At 43.0% G+C, this 16,749-nt stretch overlaps 1 non-coding gene across 1 annotated transcript; it reads left to right on the plus strand.

The window, feature by feature from the left end:
• The first annotated feature begins 13,410 nt into the window (after positions 1-13,410).
• On the plus strand, positions 13,411-13,485 carry Trnap-cgg. The gene has a single exon. It is a non-coding gene; the product is annotated as a tRNA-Pro (tRNA).
• Positions 13,486-16,749: the final 3,264 nt, after the last annotated feature.

Below are 16,749 nucleotides of genomic sequence, written 5' to 3' on the forward strand. Positions count from 1 at the left end.
CCGGTTAACATAACATAACGGTTAATTTAGTTTTTTTGTGACGTTCAGTTTGATCATTTTATATGTACTGAAATGAATGTCTGTGTATATGACAGTCGTATGTTTGGTTCTTTCACATCAAAATCAGCGATGAAACTAATTTTTTCGTGATAAAATTGAAAAATGTTAATACTTTAAAACGTAATTTAATTTTATAAAGTCGTTATACCATCCCCTCGATTTTAGTGGCAACTATCCTCAGCAAAACCTACAACAATGTATTAAGACGGTAATAAATTTATCCACATTCATCTGAAACCAGAAATCTGGTAAATGAATCGCAAGCTCCGCTCCGGTATATGAACTTGAAGCTCGTTGCATAGCCGTAGAATCTTAAGTAGACTGTGTGCTGCAGGCTCGACCTCGGTGCCCAAGCTCCTCTCCGTCCGTCCTGATGTACTCAAATGTCGTTACAGAAAATTAATAAAGTAAAGAGCCACACCATAAGCCTGGAGGATCCGGCTTTTCTTGCTTTCTTCACAATATTCCAAGGTATCACCATATCACTTCTTACAAACAATCTGTACTTCCTGTCAATAATCGCACATTCATTGTTCACTTAAAGTAACAATAGGCTTAGATAGATCACTTTTTTTCTCTCCAGAATCTTTTTACCATAAGAGATACCGTCTCTTTTTTAGATCAACGAATAAAATTTAGCGTATAACACAACTACATGACATTCAAGGAGCGTGTTTGGTTGGGTCAAGTATTGTACTTCCAATGCCATTAATTGTAGACGGTTGCCTTTCTCATACTAAGGTCCATTTTCTGGTAATTAATAAATGTTACTGATTCACAATATTCGATGTAGAGTATGAACGACATTAGTGCCCGAGGCGAGTAAAGTGGCTTCTTCCTCTTATTCTCTTGGATTGTGTTGTCACCTGATTGCGAGCACTTAAAATTATTCAAAGAGGAATCTCTTGTACTGTCAGCGAGTTCTGTGGTGCTACTTGCGCGCAATCATCTGCAGTTGCTTCGGTTCCATAATTCCGTGTCTGTACAACAATTAGCGTAATGGCGTCCAGCCGGTCTTAGTGGCCAGTCGCCTTACGCCTGAAAATACTGTTTGTAATGTATTTACCTTCTTCCAGCAACTGGTCTGATAATAAGTCAAACGTATTTCACAAAAAAATGTATTACCGTAACGCCTTAGCGTATTAGTAACTTAATAAAATCTTTGTTCTTTTATTATAGGTGTATTTTGAGGTGCCGTCAAATTATTTAAGAAATAACTGCAACTATCAGAGGGTTGTAAGTTAAGAGATAGTCACTGGATGCTGTAAGAAAAGAAATTATGCCGATGAATATGGAGTTTTGCGTAAGGGGACGTGAATGGCAATGACAAGAATGAAGGTCTATCCGTCACTGAGGAAAACGGAATGGTAACACAGCCGAGTCCAAGACATTTATAAACCTTTGCCAGAATCAAAATTAGAGCATCATCAAAAACAAAGAAGATAAAGGCGAAGAAAAGGCAAGCAAATGTCGAGTCCATATGAAACTACACTGTGAGAAAGTATCTTGAGGATAGGTAAGTAGATCAACAAGAGAAGAGGGAAGCCAGCAGAAGAAAAGATTAAAAAGATCCGAACCTATTGAAACGAATAATTGAAAAACAAAGATGAAACAAGGAAATGCACATGAAGGAGCTCGTTGGAGGCACAGTTAAGAGGACGAGGAGACTGAATTCTTATACTGTAACTATATTTTCTCTGAGAACAACGAAGATTGGGTTAGATAATATAATTACAAGTAGCGATCTCATGGAGAATGTGTTGAGTGTTGAGCTTTATTTGATTTCGAGAATATGACAAATGGTATTGTGTAGCTTGCAAACTGAAAATTTATTAAAATTTGCATAATTCGGTAAATAGTTTATTTCTTTCTTGGGGCCTTACTATTGATTTGGCAGTGTTAGTAGCAGAGGGTGGCCCAATGCCCCATCCGCCACCACCGGGATGGAATTAGTGTACCCCAGGTGTCTGCGTCCAGTGTAAGCCATGGAGCAGTGCAAATGTGGTAAAATGTCTGCGAGTCGTCTAAATGAGGTGGAACTTGGGGACCTGCCCCGTATTTACCTAGCAGGATGTGGAAAATCGCCTAAAAACCACATTAAGGCTGGCTGGCATACTGGCCCTCGTTAATCCGCCGGGCGGATTCGATCCAGGGTTGGCGGGCCACCCGAGTCCAGGAAGCAGCACATTACCATTCTCGGCTACCCTGGTTAATTCGGTAAATTGTTACTCTGCTCAAATTTTTTGTTAATGTATTGCATCCCGTAAAAGTGTATGTTCTTCGTTTTATAGTCTCTTCCTATTCACAATCATTATGCTGTGTTCACAGGGCAAAGTGGTCATTTTGCAGACTTTCGCTTAAGATCAGTTCTCCACTTCAACAGGAGGATTTGAATAATTAATAAAATTGTTTTATAGTTACATAATGCATACAGTTTAGACAGATATATTTCATACGCATATTTATGAAATGAAGTCAGAGAAAAACAGCATTTTCTTTAGGGAAGCCACATTACCCAGTTTTCCTCTAAGTCTTTGAATTCTGTGTATCTCTGACAGTAACACCTGCTTTGGCGAGCTCATATGTTTTTCTAGTTAATTCAAGTCTGGCATTAGGCTGAATATGCGTAAGAAGATGAGTTTTGCGGCCAAGACTTATATTTAGTAGTCGAAGTGAAATAAATAATGAATTTGTTGAAAATCTAGAAACAAGAAGATTCTATGATTTAAAAGCTAAATTATAAAATTAAGTTGCTGAACGTTACATTAAATTAGGACACAGGACGATAATGGAAACTGCAGATCGCCTGTTTGCAACTCACTTTGGACGATTCCAATAAACGACAAGGTAATTGAGAAAAACGACAGTTGTGCTTATTGTTTTCATTGTTTGGTAATATTTGCAAGACACCTCTTTATTGGAGTAAAATCCATTCAAAATGAAATTTATATGGTTAGGCGAGGAGAAAATTAAGCTTAGACTGTGTTCTCTCAGTCTTAACCCACGTGAATAAGGTGGAACGTTGGAGGAAGCGACGAGTATGTTCTCAGGGACAGTCAGGCGATGTAATCATATTAATTTGTTGCAAATGAAACTAACAAATGGTGAAGGATAGGGATACTTTTTACACCAATGTGCACTAGATACAGTTAGAAGAACAGCATAACAATACACGTCATAAAGCAGCATTTGTGAGGCTATAGTTTATGGACAATAACGTTCCTTAAATGGATTGGCCTGCCAAGAGCATGACCTGAACTCAATACAACACATTTGGGATGGATGGAATGTCGACTTTGCTCAGTGAAATGGTTCAAATGGCTCTGAGCACTATGGGACTTATCAGTCCCCTAGAACTTAGAAATACTTAAACCTAACTAACCTAAGGACAACACACACATCCATGCCCGAGGCAGGATTCGAGCCTGCGACCGTAGCGGTCGCGCGGTTCCAGACTGTAGCGCCTAGAACCGCTAGGCCACTCCAGCCGGCTTTGCTCAGTAGCCCTGTGTCCAACATCACTACCTTCTCTGCTTTTGGCTCTTGGGAAAGAATGGGCCGCCATTCCTCTGCAGAAATTTACACCTCACTGGTAGTGTCTTCAGCAGAGATCAAGCCATCAACAAAAGGAAGGGTGAACACACCCCATTTTAACGATGACTAACAAGTTTGATTAGATAGCGTGTCTACAAATTGGGACTGAAATTGCCCCAGGAACTCCGGAGCTTTGTTGCAACAAGCAACCATTTTTATAAATGTAGATCTTTCATCTGAGCCATAATAAATGAGGAGTGATACTTACTTGTTCCTTATTTTCTTTTGATGTACAAGGCGTGTTTTTTAAGTAAGGTCCGTTTAAACATAAGTACACAACAAAAGGTTATTTTAAAGAAGTAATTTTATTTTCAGAGAGTACATATTTCACTCTATTTTTTGACATAGTTGCCAAGTTTGTTGAAAATCGTATCATACTTCTCAACCAATTTTAAAATACCCTCTTCATAAAAATTTGCCACCTGCTCCGAAAACCAAGAGTTCACTGCCGTTTTTACGTCGTCGTCATCATTGTAACGGTTGCCACTGAGGTGTTGTTTGAGCTGGAGGAACAGATGGTAATCGCTCGCCGCAAGATCAGGACTGTAGGGTGGGTGGTCTAAAACTTCCCAGCCGAAACTGTCCAATATATCGCGGGTCTGACCTGTAGTGTGAGGTGTCGCATTGTCCTGGAGAAGGACAATTGCCTTTGTCAGCATGCCGCATCTTTTGCTTTGAATCGCTCTGCGTAGCTTTCTCAGGGTTTAGCAGCATGCTCCTGCATTGATAGTGGTTCCTCGTTGCATGAAGTCGACCAACAAAACACCAAGCATATCCCAAAACTCCGACCGATTTTGCTCTGGGACAGAGACTGTTTGGTCTTCACCTTTACAGGCGAGTGTATGTGTCTCCATTGCATGCTCTGTTGCTTCGATTCGGGCGTGATATGCGGAACCCATGTTTCGTCTCCAGTTACGATCTGACTCAAGAAGCCGTCACCTTCTTCGTGATAACAAGTCAAGAACTTCATCGCACACGCAAATCTTTGGTTTTTTTGGTCCTCTGTTAGGAGTTTCGGGACCCAACGGGTGCACAGTTTCCTAAACTTTAAGTGTTCAGAAACAATGTCGTAAAGTACTGATCTCGACACGTCAGGAAATTCGTTTGAGAGACCTGTTATTGTGAAGCTCCTGTTCTCACGAATTCTCGCTTCAAATGAAGCCACCAAATCTTCTGTAGTCAAAGAAGGGCGACCGGAGCGGTTCTCATCATGGACGTTGTCACGGCTATCTTTGAATTCTCGTACCCACTTACGCACTTTGCTTTCACTCATAACAGTATCACCGTACACTTCGCATATCTGTCGATGAATTTCTGCAGCAGACAGGTTCCTTGCTGACAAATACCATATCCCTGAGCGAACCTCACACGCAGCGGGCGAGTTGATAGTCTTAAACATTTTGAAAGCACATAGAAGAACCGTACAGGCTAGCTACGGAGATGAAACTGAGCACAGTTGTTCCCGAGGCATGCTGGTACACGACGCACGCGCTCGTTGCGGTATGCGCGCGAACTACTAGTATCTACAACAAAACGGATCTTTCTTAAAAAACGCGCGTCGTATAATATCAACTTCCCGGGTATTATTCGGTTTTAGGAGATATGGACTTGAAAGCCGCAGAGAGAGTACGTGAAATATGTCGCCACGTTCGCATTTCATAGTCCGTACGCAAAAACAGTAACGTACAGGCTCTATGAGAGCACTTGCAGCTCGGCAATGACCAAACGACCTCGACATCGTTTTGTGACACACTCCAGATCCTTGATCTCTGCTGCTGTCATCGCCGTCATAGTGTCAAGATTTCTGTTCCATCTGGTCAACATCGTCGCAAGTGCGCCGACGCTACGTTTGCCGTAGCGTTCATTGTGTGATTGCCGCCAACGTTCCTACTACCTCATCACTGACTACCAAAAGGCATGGATTACAATATGTTTTCATAATTCATTTTCATTCCTACTGTTTAATTTTCATCATAGTGTGACTTTATATTTGGGTTTTAGCAAGTGAAACAGTCCGCCTATGTAGCGTGACGGTAGCGTTACCGACTACCACGCAGGGGGCTGGGGTTAGATTCCCAGCAGGGGACTGGGCGTTGTGTGTCCTTCGTCATCATTTTCATCATCATTGACTCGCAAGTCGCCGATGTGGTGTCACCTAAAAAGGACTTTGAAATACGGCGGCCAAACACCCCCGAATGGGGCCTCCTGGCCAACAATGCCATACGATCATTTCCATTTCCAGCAAGTAAAACCCACAGTGCTGTAATATAGCACCCAAATGTCGCCTCTCGCTTATTAGCAAACATTTCTCTATTTCTAAGTGTGAAAATATGTCGTATGTGCTGTGTGGGTGGTATTACAACAAGTATGGGACATAGTTATTAGGACCAACATACTGATTCACATCACTTTCTTTAAAGCGTTAGAGGGCATTAGTTGCTCGTAGTTACGGTATGAAACTTACTGAGACCTGCATATTTCGAAGCTATTTACCTGTGATATACTCCGTTGCTCAAATGATGCGATGTATCCGCATCTGCAAAAGGTGACATGTTATGACTAATGTCAACTTCCTGATTATTCCTTTTAGTAAATATAGGCAACAGGAGATACAGGAGACGACGGAACAAACACCTTATAAACCTTTATCAACTTTGGACGGATTTCCATTGATGGTAAAACACCTAAATCGAAACTGGAAATTTGTGGTAAGATCTTATGGGACCAAACTGCTGAGGTCATCGGTCCCTGAGCTTACACACTACTTAATCTAATTTGAACTAACTTACGCTGAGGAAAACACACACACCCGTGCCGTCCGCAGCTCGTGGTCGTGCGGTAGCGTTCTCGCTTCCCGCGCCCGGGTTCCCGGGCTCGATTCCCGGCGGGGTCAGGGATTTTCTCTGCCTCGTGATGACTGGGTGTTGTGTGATGTCCTTAGGTTAGTTAGGTTTAAGTAGTTCTAAGTTCTAGGGGACTGATGACCATAGATGTTAAGTCCCATAGTGCTCAGAGCCACTTTTGAACACCCGTGCCCAAGGGAGGACTCGAACCTCCGACGGGGGGAGCCGCACGAACCGTAGCAGGACGCCTTAGACCGCGAGGACCTAAATCAAAACTTTTAGGACAGCTCAATACACAGATTTATCAGTCTCAACAAAACCTACACTAGGAGGCCACTTTAGGAAGACGTATAGAGTAACATAACTATCTCTACGCTAGGGCGAGAACTGTCACTTGCCTCTCGTGCGTGTAGTATATATTTAAGTGTTTAGTTATTTAGTTTCAGGTCATTTTATCAATGATGAATGTTCCTAAGCACTTTGGGCGATGTTCGGTTCATGTTTAATGAGGTTCAAATGATTCAAATGGCTCCAAGCACTATGGGACTCAACATCTGAGGTCATCAGTCCCCTAGCACATAGAACTACTTAAATCTAACTAACCTAAGAACATCACACACATCCATGCCCGAGGCAGGATTCGAACCAGCGACCACAGCAGCAGCGATGTTCCGGACTGAATCGCCTAGAACCGCTCGGCCACAGAGGCCGGCCATGTTTAGTGAGGCAGACGGCTGACAGTCATAGATAGTTCTGAAGCATGTTTCATTTCATCGTCATTACCGGTTTCTGGTAACTATGCCCATCTTTAAGTGGCTACACTTGGTACATTACGTTACCAGTGCCTTCAGCAAACTGTCGTCGACTCATACACTGCAGAGGAGAGTAGACGGTGTTTCAGATTCATCCGATTTCACAAGACTATACACCTTCTGTTCAAAAAAGTTTCGAGACACATTTCATTCCTGACGTATAAGCGACGTCAGTGCAGTAACATCAGCGGCAGCTTGAAGTAACAACTGTAAACAACACATATATATTCCTCCAGTCAGTTTTGAACTGGCACTGTTACGTAGCGGACGTGCGATCGTAGTCTGTGAAAGTTGTGTCACGAATCGCAATGGAAAACATCTCAAAACCAAAAGTTGAAGACATACTGAGGCTGTTACGAAGAGGTGAGAAGTGCGTCTAAAATTTTTTCTGTACAGTTTGACTCCAAAGCCTGCCGTTATTCGAATGCAATGCGAAACGTGGACAGTTGTTTTCTGGAAAAAGTCATTACGGGTGGCGAGACTTGGTGTTACCGTTACAGCCGAATAAAAAAAAAAAAAAAGACAAAGTGCAGAAATTCACATGAAGCTTCAACGCCTTTACAACATGACCGATATTTAACACGATGTGACATGCGAGTTCCAAAGAAGGACCTTCCTAACAGTTACACGAGGTTTTATGAACGCTCTGTGCGTTGTACTCAAGTGGGGGGAGGCTTTCTAAAACACCTGACGTATGAAAACTACCGTCTTAGCGTTTCTCTATTTTTTTTATTAATCCAGTATCGAAATCTTTTGGGCTGACGGAGTATGTCGTATCGTTCGCGTACGCAGAATTATTTTCCTCAGTTTCCTTGCTGGCGTTAAAGTACAGTTCTGTGCAACTAACTCTGGTTTGCATTGTTTTTGTGTTGTTCATAATGGTGCAAAAATTGGTGCCTAAATTTATGTAGTCAATGACACACTTTGTGTCAGCTGAATATCACTCACCATTCAGCATCGTCCGCTTCTCTTGCAATTTGTGCATCATTCACCAACTAAATTTTCCCGCTTTTTTCGCAAGTTTCGTCTCCTTTACGGTCAACAGTCTTTCCAATGTCTTTCTCCTTCTCGTCCCAATGAATTTAATGATGCTAACAGCAAGCTGCCATGGCTGCTTGTAGGATCATTTTCCGCGATCACTTTTGATACTTGCGTCGGGAGGTGACGAAGTGCACTATTTTGAAAACGTGAACGTAACAAGTTAGTGACCAAATAAGTTTCTACCAGACCCGGGACTGCAGTTACGTATTAACGTGAAGAAGAGAAAATCGGTGGTTGTCAGCAGAAACCGAGAGGAAATTCAGGGCAATCTTCCACTCGGTAATGATAAAATCGAAAGAGTTCCATCATATAAATATTTGTCGAGTCAGATGGATGATAAATGGCACTTCTCTCAAGAAATTAGCTGCAGTATCGAAGAGACAAGAAGGTCTTTCCAGAAAATGAAGAAAATTCTGTTTAGCCATGACATAAGTATTACACTTGACTACTTCGATGTTACGTTTTCGGTACCCTCCTCTATGAAGTTGAGCCATGGGCAGTTACCGCAACGTCAGACGGGAAAATAGAGGCGTTTGAAATGTACACTTGTCGAAGGATGTTAAGGATACAATGGACAGACAAAGCCACAAATGCGTCAGTATTGCGGCGCTTGAACAAAAATTCAGAAATTCTAAATACTACCACATGAATAAAACTCGAATACCTTAGCCGTACGATGCTCAACAACAAGAACAACCTGTTGCAAGTAGTACCTCAAGGAAAGACTGACGGCGGACATGGTCCAAGACTGTCTACGTAACTTAAGCCAGTGGTTTGGATTGAGCACAGAATTGCTGTTCAGAAAAGCCGTAGATGATCATCAACAGATCACGTTACTGATGTAGGTGGAGGAAGAGTAAATTAAGGGGAGGTTCCACTCTAGACGTGTGAAAAAATTGATTTTTTTATATAATTTGCATGCCTGAAGTATACAGATTTTGCCTGAAAAAGGATTTTTGATTGTGAAAGTATTTCAAAATTTACAGCCTATGAATGGAACCGTACGCCGATCGAAATACAGGCAGCTGTAGGCGCACGATAAACTAGTTTAAGAAAAGATTGGACCAGCATGAAAATTACTGTTCAACAAAGATTTGCTTAGAAGACGTACCTCTGCCAAACGGGAGCTTCAACGCTTGCATTTGGGAACTAGTATCGAAACGTCTTCAAAGTGGGACAAACACTGTTCCATTACCAATATATAGCTGCTGATTTATTCAGCGAAGGTCATTCGCCTGTTCTGAAGACCATGAACGTGTTAGGAATCATTATAGGAACGAACAGCAAAAACTTCGCGGAGTTATCTTACAGGAAACTCGTGGCCACTGCAGAACAAGGAATGTTTCAGTTTGTTAAAATAGCCTGGTTTGAAAAAAAAGCACCAGATTCAGAACCAGGACATGTCTGAGGAAGTGGAAGGTTGCTCCTATGGTCCTCAGATCGCAGATTGACTGTAAGTGGTGAAACAGTGTTTTGTTTGTTATTCCAGACTTTAAACACGTTTTTCTCGAAGCAACATTTTTCTGCGCGCAAAGCGCTGTAGAGAATCCACAATTACCCGGTTTATTTGATTAAAAAAAATGAAAGACAGTTAAATTTACAGGGAGTTAACAGGTGCATTTCTTTTAATTCGAGTTTAAAATATTGTTTTACACGTTTGAACTTAAAATTGACATGTGTCTGAAATATCTGCCTATTTTCTAAGGTATTTCTCAGAACTCCATCGTGATGTCCCGCCTCAAATTCATTTCATAAGAACTGTATTTTTTATAGGTTCTAGAAATATCACGAGTCTGTACAACGTTTTGCGCAAACCATGATAGGTTGTGAGGTGCATACTGTGACAAGGGGTGGAACCACTATTTTTATAACTTTTTGAGATAAAAAATTCGTACACGAATGTGTGCATAATAAAATCCCCATTTTAATAAAAACGTGCCTTGTATGAAAACGTCCTAAACACCCATACTTGTGCCTCCCAACAGTAACCTCTCCTTTAAGAAGATTAAGAATTAATGTTTTTATTGGGTATTTTGCAGGCAGATCTGTCACCATTTACTGTCCCTATCACACACGGTGTTCTGGACAGAGCCGTTAGATTTCACAAAACCATAGCTTTCCTAACAGTACCTTCACAAATATCACTTTAAGATAATAAGTGAAATTGGCAGCTTGATGTTATTTATTGTGCTGGAGGAGAATACATCGTCACTGGTTTGTGATGTAATATTCGTGATTTCCCTTCGCTGAAGCAAGCCTAAGAATGTACACTGGCGGACCTGGGTGATTGCAGTGCTCTGAATACAGGACGGCTCAGCCTCTTCCATGCTGGGCTGTTGCTTCACAGAAGTGTTGTGGCCACAGGCTGGGCGGTTTCTGTTGTCTCCGAGGTGGCACGGCCTTGGAAGATAACGCGACGACCGCAGGACAACTGAGTATTTCTGGTGTGACGAATCTGCCTTTCTTGTCTGTGGTTGCAAATACGCGACACCAACATCGTGCTATATTCGTTGACGGAAAATTCTGATATCTGTCTAGAAGATGTCAGTCGACCAGAAGGGCCATCAGCATAGGCGCTGTAGCTGAAGCGTCTGAACCGAGTGGTTACACAGCATAAATCGTTACCAACCTCTGGGCAACTAACAGACATACTGTAAGCGATAGTGGAGAAGTTATGGCTGTCTTCCCATGCGTTTCGGCGTGTTGAGAGGAATTCTTGGTTGTTCAAATCAAATGGTTCAAATGGCTCTGAGCACTATGCGACTTAACATCTGAGGTCATCAGTCCCCTAGAACTTAGAACTACTTAAACCTAACTAACCTAAGGACATCACACACATCCATGCCCGAGACAGGATTCGAACCTGCGACCGTAGCAGTCGCGCGGTTCCGGACTGAAGCGCCTACTACTCGTCTAGCGTGGCTGACATTCTTGGTTGTCACTGTGCCGAAAGTTGTAAATACTCGCCTCCAGTCGGTAGTTTTCTAGGAGCAGAGAGAAATCGTTAATTGGTCAAGAAGTCGGTGCAGTGACGTGTGGCCAAGATGTTACGTCGAGAGAGAGAGAGAGAGAGAGAGAGAGATGCGCAGTTTATGCTGAATCGATTCGTTTTATGGCGCTAGCGCTGCTTTCGCTCTAAGCAGTTCACAGTTTGCAAGACCATTTCCACAACTGTGTTGCTTTTCAGTGCCTTTACTTATCTGCATCTGGGCTCTGGTTTTCAACATGCATCTGGGACCTACGAAGGTTTTGGAATCTCAATCGTGAGTGTATGGCGATCTTCTGTTAAATTGAGAACTATCCACTGCTTGTTAACAAGTGAGCTTAGCTTTTGGGCACATAAATATGCTTTCGCCTATGGAAATTGATGTGTCAGATTTTTGCGGAGACACTTTCATCTTTACTTTGAGCATCAAATAATTGCTCATAGATTCATTGCTAGAAAATATCCATTTTACTTGTGAAGCAATGTGGAGAAAATAAATCCAGTGTTTAAAAGAACGCATTCCCCGCCGCCCTGTCCTTTCTTTATTCCTACATGCGGCTCATAAATGTAAATATGACCTATTACGTCTACATAACCAAATCATGCACCCACTGGGGCGGCGATCCATTGTAAGACGGGTGCCCTTACGTGGAACAGTATATGTGTGATAGGAAATTTAATTAATTTACATGACAACCGATTGATGAAAATTGCTCTCATTTGCATCCAATACAGTCTGGAGATCAAAGAGTATTTTCAATTACTGGTATTAGCAGTTTACTGGGTTAAAAGCGATATAAGGCTTACACCATTTGCATGTCGCTTGTGTGTTGTGCAGGTAAGTGTGGCAGGCAGATAGCACTCTCCACTGCCGAGTCCGAGCACGTCACTCTCACAGCAATGATACTACGAGCTATACATTTCACTTTTACGCGAATAAGATAGAAACTGAGTGTCAGCTGTGGCTTAAACATCGAAACTAAGTTAACGTGAGTGTCGTTTGTGTGTTACCTACTCACGTGTTTCCTGATAGAGCTTTCCTGGTGGAGCTGTCTTGATATCTCGCTCGTTCATTACAGAAATGCGTCTAGTCGGGATGGCGATAAGGCAGCAACAAACTGGGTTTTTCGTTATCCGTTTCGATGGTGCAATTCAGTTACAACTGTGTGACGTGAATTTCGTCCCTTATATGGAACTGCGCCTCCTACAGCTCAAAGCATTCCACGGTAGCACCAACAGATTTAAGAGACCGGCTGTTTATAAAAGGGGAAATCCGCTTGTTACCTCTGTATCCTCTTCCAAGATTAATAACGACGTGTAGAGTTTTGTGAATTCATTTTGGACGTGGAGATCGAAAATAATAACTTCCATTCACGTTTGTTCTTCAGCTGGTTGGTTCGTTGATTTGGGTGAGGAGACCAAACAGCGAGATCATCGGTCCCATCGTATTAGAGAGGGATGGAGGAAGGAAGCAGGCCGTGCCATTTCAAAGGAACCAGCCCGGCATTTGCCTGAAGCGATTAGGGGAAATCACAAAAAAACCCTGATCAGGATTGCCACACGCAGGTTTGAACCGTCGTCCTCCCGAGTGCGATTCCAGTATGCTAACCACTGCGCCATCTCGCTTGGTGTTGTTCATTGAACCGCCTCAACATAAGAGTACAGGGAATACGGCAGCCACACACCACAGTGGAGCACGAAAGAAAGAGTCTCCAAGAGTTCAAGTGTTTTGTGACGTATCCAGAGGAAAGATTCACGGCGCGATCATTGGCGGAAAAGGCGGTCGCAGGAATCTCGTGTCTGGGTACGTCGGAAATCTGACTGATCGCACAGTTGCAAGAAGATGCCGAAAATTTCATTGTTCAACGGGGCGGAGCACCACAGCACTGGAATCTGCACAAAGATGAGTGGAGTTTGATTGTGAGCTGCATGTTCATCGCACGTCCGCGGAGGTACACATTAAACATTTGTGAAAGATAAACGAAAAATTTGAAACTTCCTGGCAGATTAAAACTGTGCGCCCGACCGAGACTCGAACTCGGGATCTTTGCCTGTGAGTACCGGGCGTGAGTCGTGCTTCGGTAGCTCAGTTGGTAGAGCACTTGCCCGCGGAAGGCAAAGGTCCCGAGTTCGAGTCTCGGTCGGGCACACAGTTTTAATCTGCCAGGAAGTTTCAAATCAGCGCACACTCCGCTGCAGAGTGAAAATCTCATTCTGGAAACGAAAAATTTGTTCCTAAATGTGTTTACCGTGTTTTACGGATTATAAGACCCACTTTTTTTCTTCGAAAAGTTGCCTCAAAATTCAGGTGCGCCTTATACACGAAATTAATATAAAAGTGTTCAGTCTTTGATTTAAAATTCCCGCTAGTCTTAAAAATGGCCATATATTCAAATGGTAGCTGCAGAGCACCGATGCGAGGAACACGAGTTGCGGGATTCTCAAGCTTGCTGACACAGTCTCCCTCTGGCCCCGCCATCACAAACCCAGAACACTGTCTATCCCATGATGCGTCTTTGCAGTCTACGGTGCCAGTGAACTTGAACTGAAAGTGACTTGTGTTATCGGGAACAATACAAAATTTTGGTTAGTAGCTAGTTTCGTAATGGAAAAAAAAAGATATTCATATGATGCGGGCTATAAATTGAAAGTAATAGCATATGCAGAAAATGGAAACAGAGGGGCTGAACAGCATTTTGGCCCTCCACCAACAGAAAAAATCCATTCGTGGTTGGATGTCTAGTAAAGAAGAACTGAAAGGAGCGAAGAAGACGAAATGCGCAGGACTGAATACAAAATGACCAAAGACGGTTTTCAGGGTTTTAAAAGGTCAGTTCGGTTTTGTAAACTAACAATTTTTTTTTGTCTGGTTTCACAATCTAAGGACAAAAATGTTAAAAACGTTATTTAAAAAATGCTTGTAAATTAAGGTTCGTCTTATATCCCGTTGCGTCTTAGAGTCCGTAGGAAACGATATTGGAAAGTAGAGAACTGCCCCAGCTTCACGTGGAGAGCACTAAGTATCTACAGCCGGAGACTTGTTTAGCATTGCGCTTGTAACTTATACAGGAGCCGCGCCAGGTAGCCGCGTGGAATACGGCGCCTTGTCATGGTTTGCACGACTGCCCCCGTCGTACGTTCGAGTCCTCCCTCGGGCATGGGTGTGTGTGTTGTTCTTAGCGCAAGTTGGTTTAAGTTATATCAAGTAGAGCGTAAGCCTAGGCACCGATGACCTCAGCAGCTTGGTCGCATAGGAACTTACAACCAGTTATAGAGGACTCCAAGGAGGAATGGTCAGTATTAAGTGATATGACGGGAACGATCATTCGAAGCAAAAATATTCTAGTAAACATGGGCTCTAAAATGCGTACCTGAAGAGCTGTGAGCACTTCTTCGCCGCCCGCTGTGGCCGAGTGGTTGTAGGCGCTTCAGTCCGGACCTGCGCTGCTCCAACGGTAGCAGGTTCGAGTCCTTCTTCGGGCATGGATGAGTGTGATGTCCTTAGGTTAGTTAGGTTTAAGTAGTTCTAAGTCTAGGGGACTGATGAACTCAGATGTTAAGTCCCATAGTGCTTAGAGCCATTTGAAGCATTTGAAGCACTTCTTCACCGTAAATACTGTGAAAAACATCTCTTCTACTGCATCTGCTTTGCTTTTCATATTTTGAGACATGGTAGCATGGACCAAACAGAAAACATGAGTTCTAAATTGCATACCTTAAGAACCATGATCACTTGTTCAGTAGAGTTGTGTTTCACAGTAGCGAAGATGAACAAGTGCTCTTAGCTCTTCAGGTATGCATTTTCTAGCCCAGGTTGACCACACTGTTTTACTTTGAATGATTGTTCCTGTCATACCCCACAATACTATGGAACACACTTTGTATATAAATCTTCCTTGTGAAAATGGTTCAAATGGCTCTGAGCACTATGGGACTTAACATCTGAGGTCATCAGTCCCCTAGAACGTAGGACTACTTAAACCTAACTAACCTAAGGACATCAAACACATTCATGCCCGAGGTAGGATTCGAACCAGCGATCGTAGCGGTCGCGCGGTTCCAGACTGAAGCACCTAGAACCGTTTGGCCACACTGGCCGCCCTTCCTTGTGAATCAGTCTATCTGTTAATGAAATCCCTACGTTACTTCCTGAGATTAGTCTTCAAATACAGAAATACAGATAGGAAAACACAGCAGAAGACTTGAATTTATAACACAGGGTGACCCACAAGTTCGTTAACACTTTAAAATTCAATACTGCACGGAATAACGCAGGTAGTGAGGTAAAAATTGTCACACATACTTGAAATGATGTGGGGTTTATATATGACGGTAGTATCTGCTCCCGAAAGAACCGTTACCGTGGATGACCATGCAGCTTTGCTAGAAATGAAATGATAAATAAATGGACACCCCAGCTGCAAACAGGCGTTGATGTACTTCATTGGGGACATGTTGAAAATGTGTGGCCCGACCGGGACTCGAACCCGGGATCTCCTGCTTACATGGCAGACGCTCTATCCATCCGAGCCACCGCGGGCACAGAGGATAGTGCGTCTGCAGAGACTTATCCCTTGCACGCTCCCCGTGAGATCCACATTCCCAACATGTCCACACCACTACATTCGTAGTGCGCCTAATAGATGTTTGCCCATCATACTCATTACTCGTGGCAGATTAATCTACCAAGTCCCGTACGAGTTCGGGCATAGCATGTGCGTTCGCACAAGAAGGTCAATGGCCGGGATGCCATATTTTAACTATATATGACGATAGTATCTGCTCCCGAAAGAACAGTTACCGTGGATGACCATACAGCTTTGCTAGAAATGAAATCATAATTAAATGGACACCCTAGCTGCAAACAGGCGTTGATGTACTTCATTAGGGACATGTTGCAAATGTGTGCCGCGACCGGTAAGCAGGGGATCCCGGGTTCGAGTCCCGGTCGGGGCACACATTTTCAACATGTCCCCAATGAAGTACACCAACGCCTGTTTGCAGCTAGGGTGTCCATTTAATTATCATTTCAGATGTGGGGTTTTACTGAAACAAAAGAGAGTACAACAGACGGAACTTCATATGATAAAAACGAACACTTTTGCTTAACAACAAGTTTTTAACAAAGATGATGTTCTTAATGGCAAATGCTCAACATGTCTGCTGTCACTTCATCAACAGTACCTCTAGTGGAGGGACAATGTTGTGAAGAGCACTGTACAGCATATCAGTAGGAATGGTGAGAAATTGCCGTAGGATGTTGTCTTTTGGTATTCCTGATGGGGTCGGACGATCGCGATAGACTTGCGACTTCAGGTAACCCCACAATCAATAATCACATGGGTTGAGTTGTGGGAACCTGGGAGGCCAAGAACGACGGAAGTAGCGGCCAAGCACGCGATCCTAACGAAAC

This window comes from Schistocerca americana, chromosome 3, assembly GCF_021461395.2.
Source record: "Schistocerca americana isolate TAMUIC-IGC-003095 chromosome 3, iqSchAmer2.1, whole genome shotgun sequence".
Taxonomy (NCBI): Eukaryota; Metazoa; Arthropoda; class Insecta; order Orthoptera; family Acrididae; genus Schistocerca; species Schistocerca americana.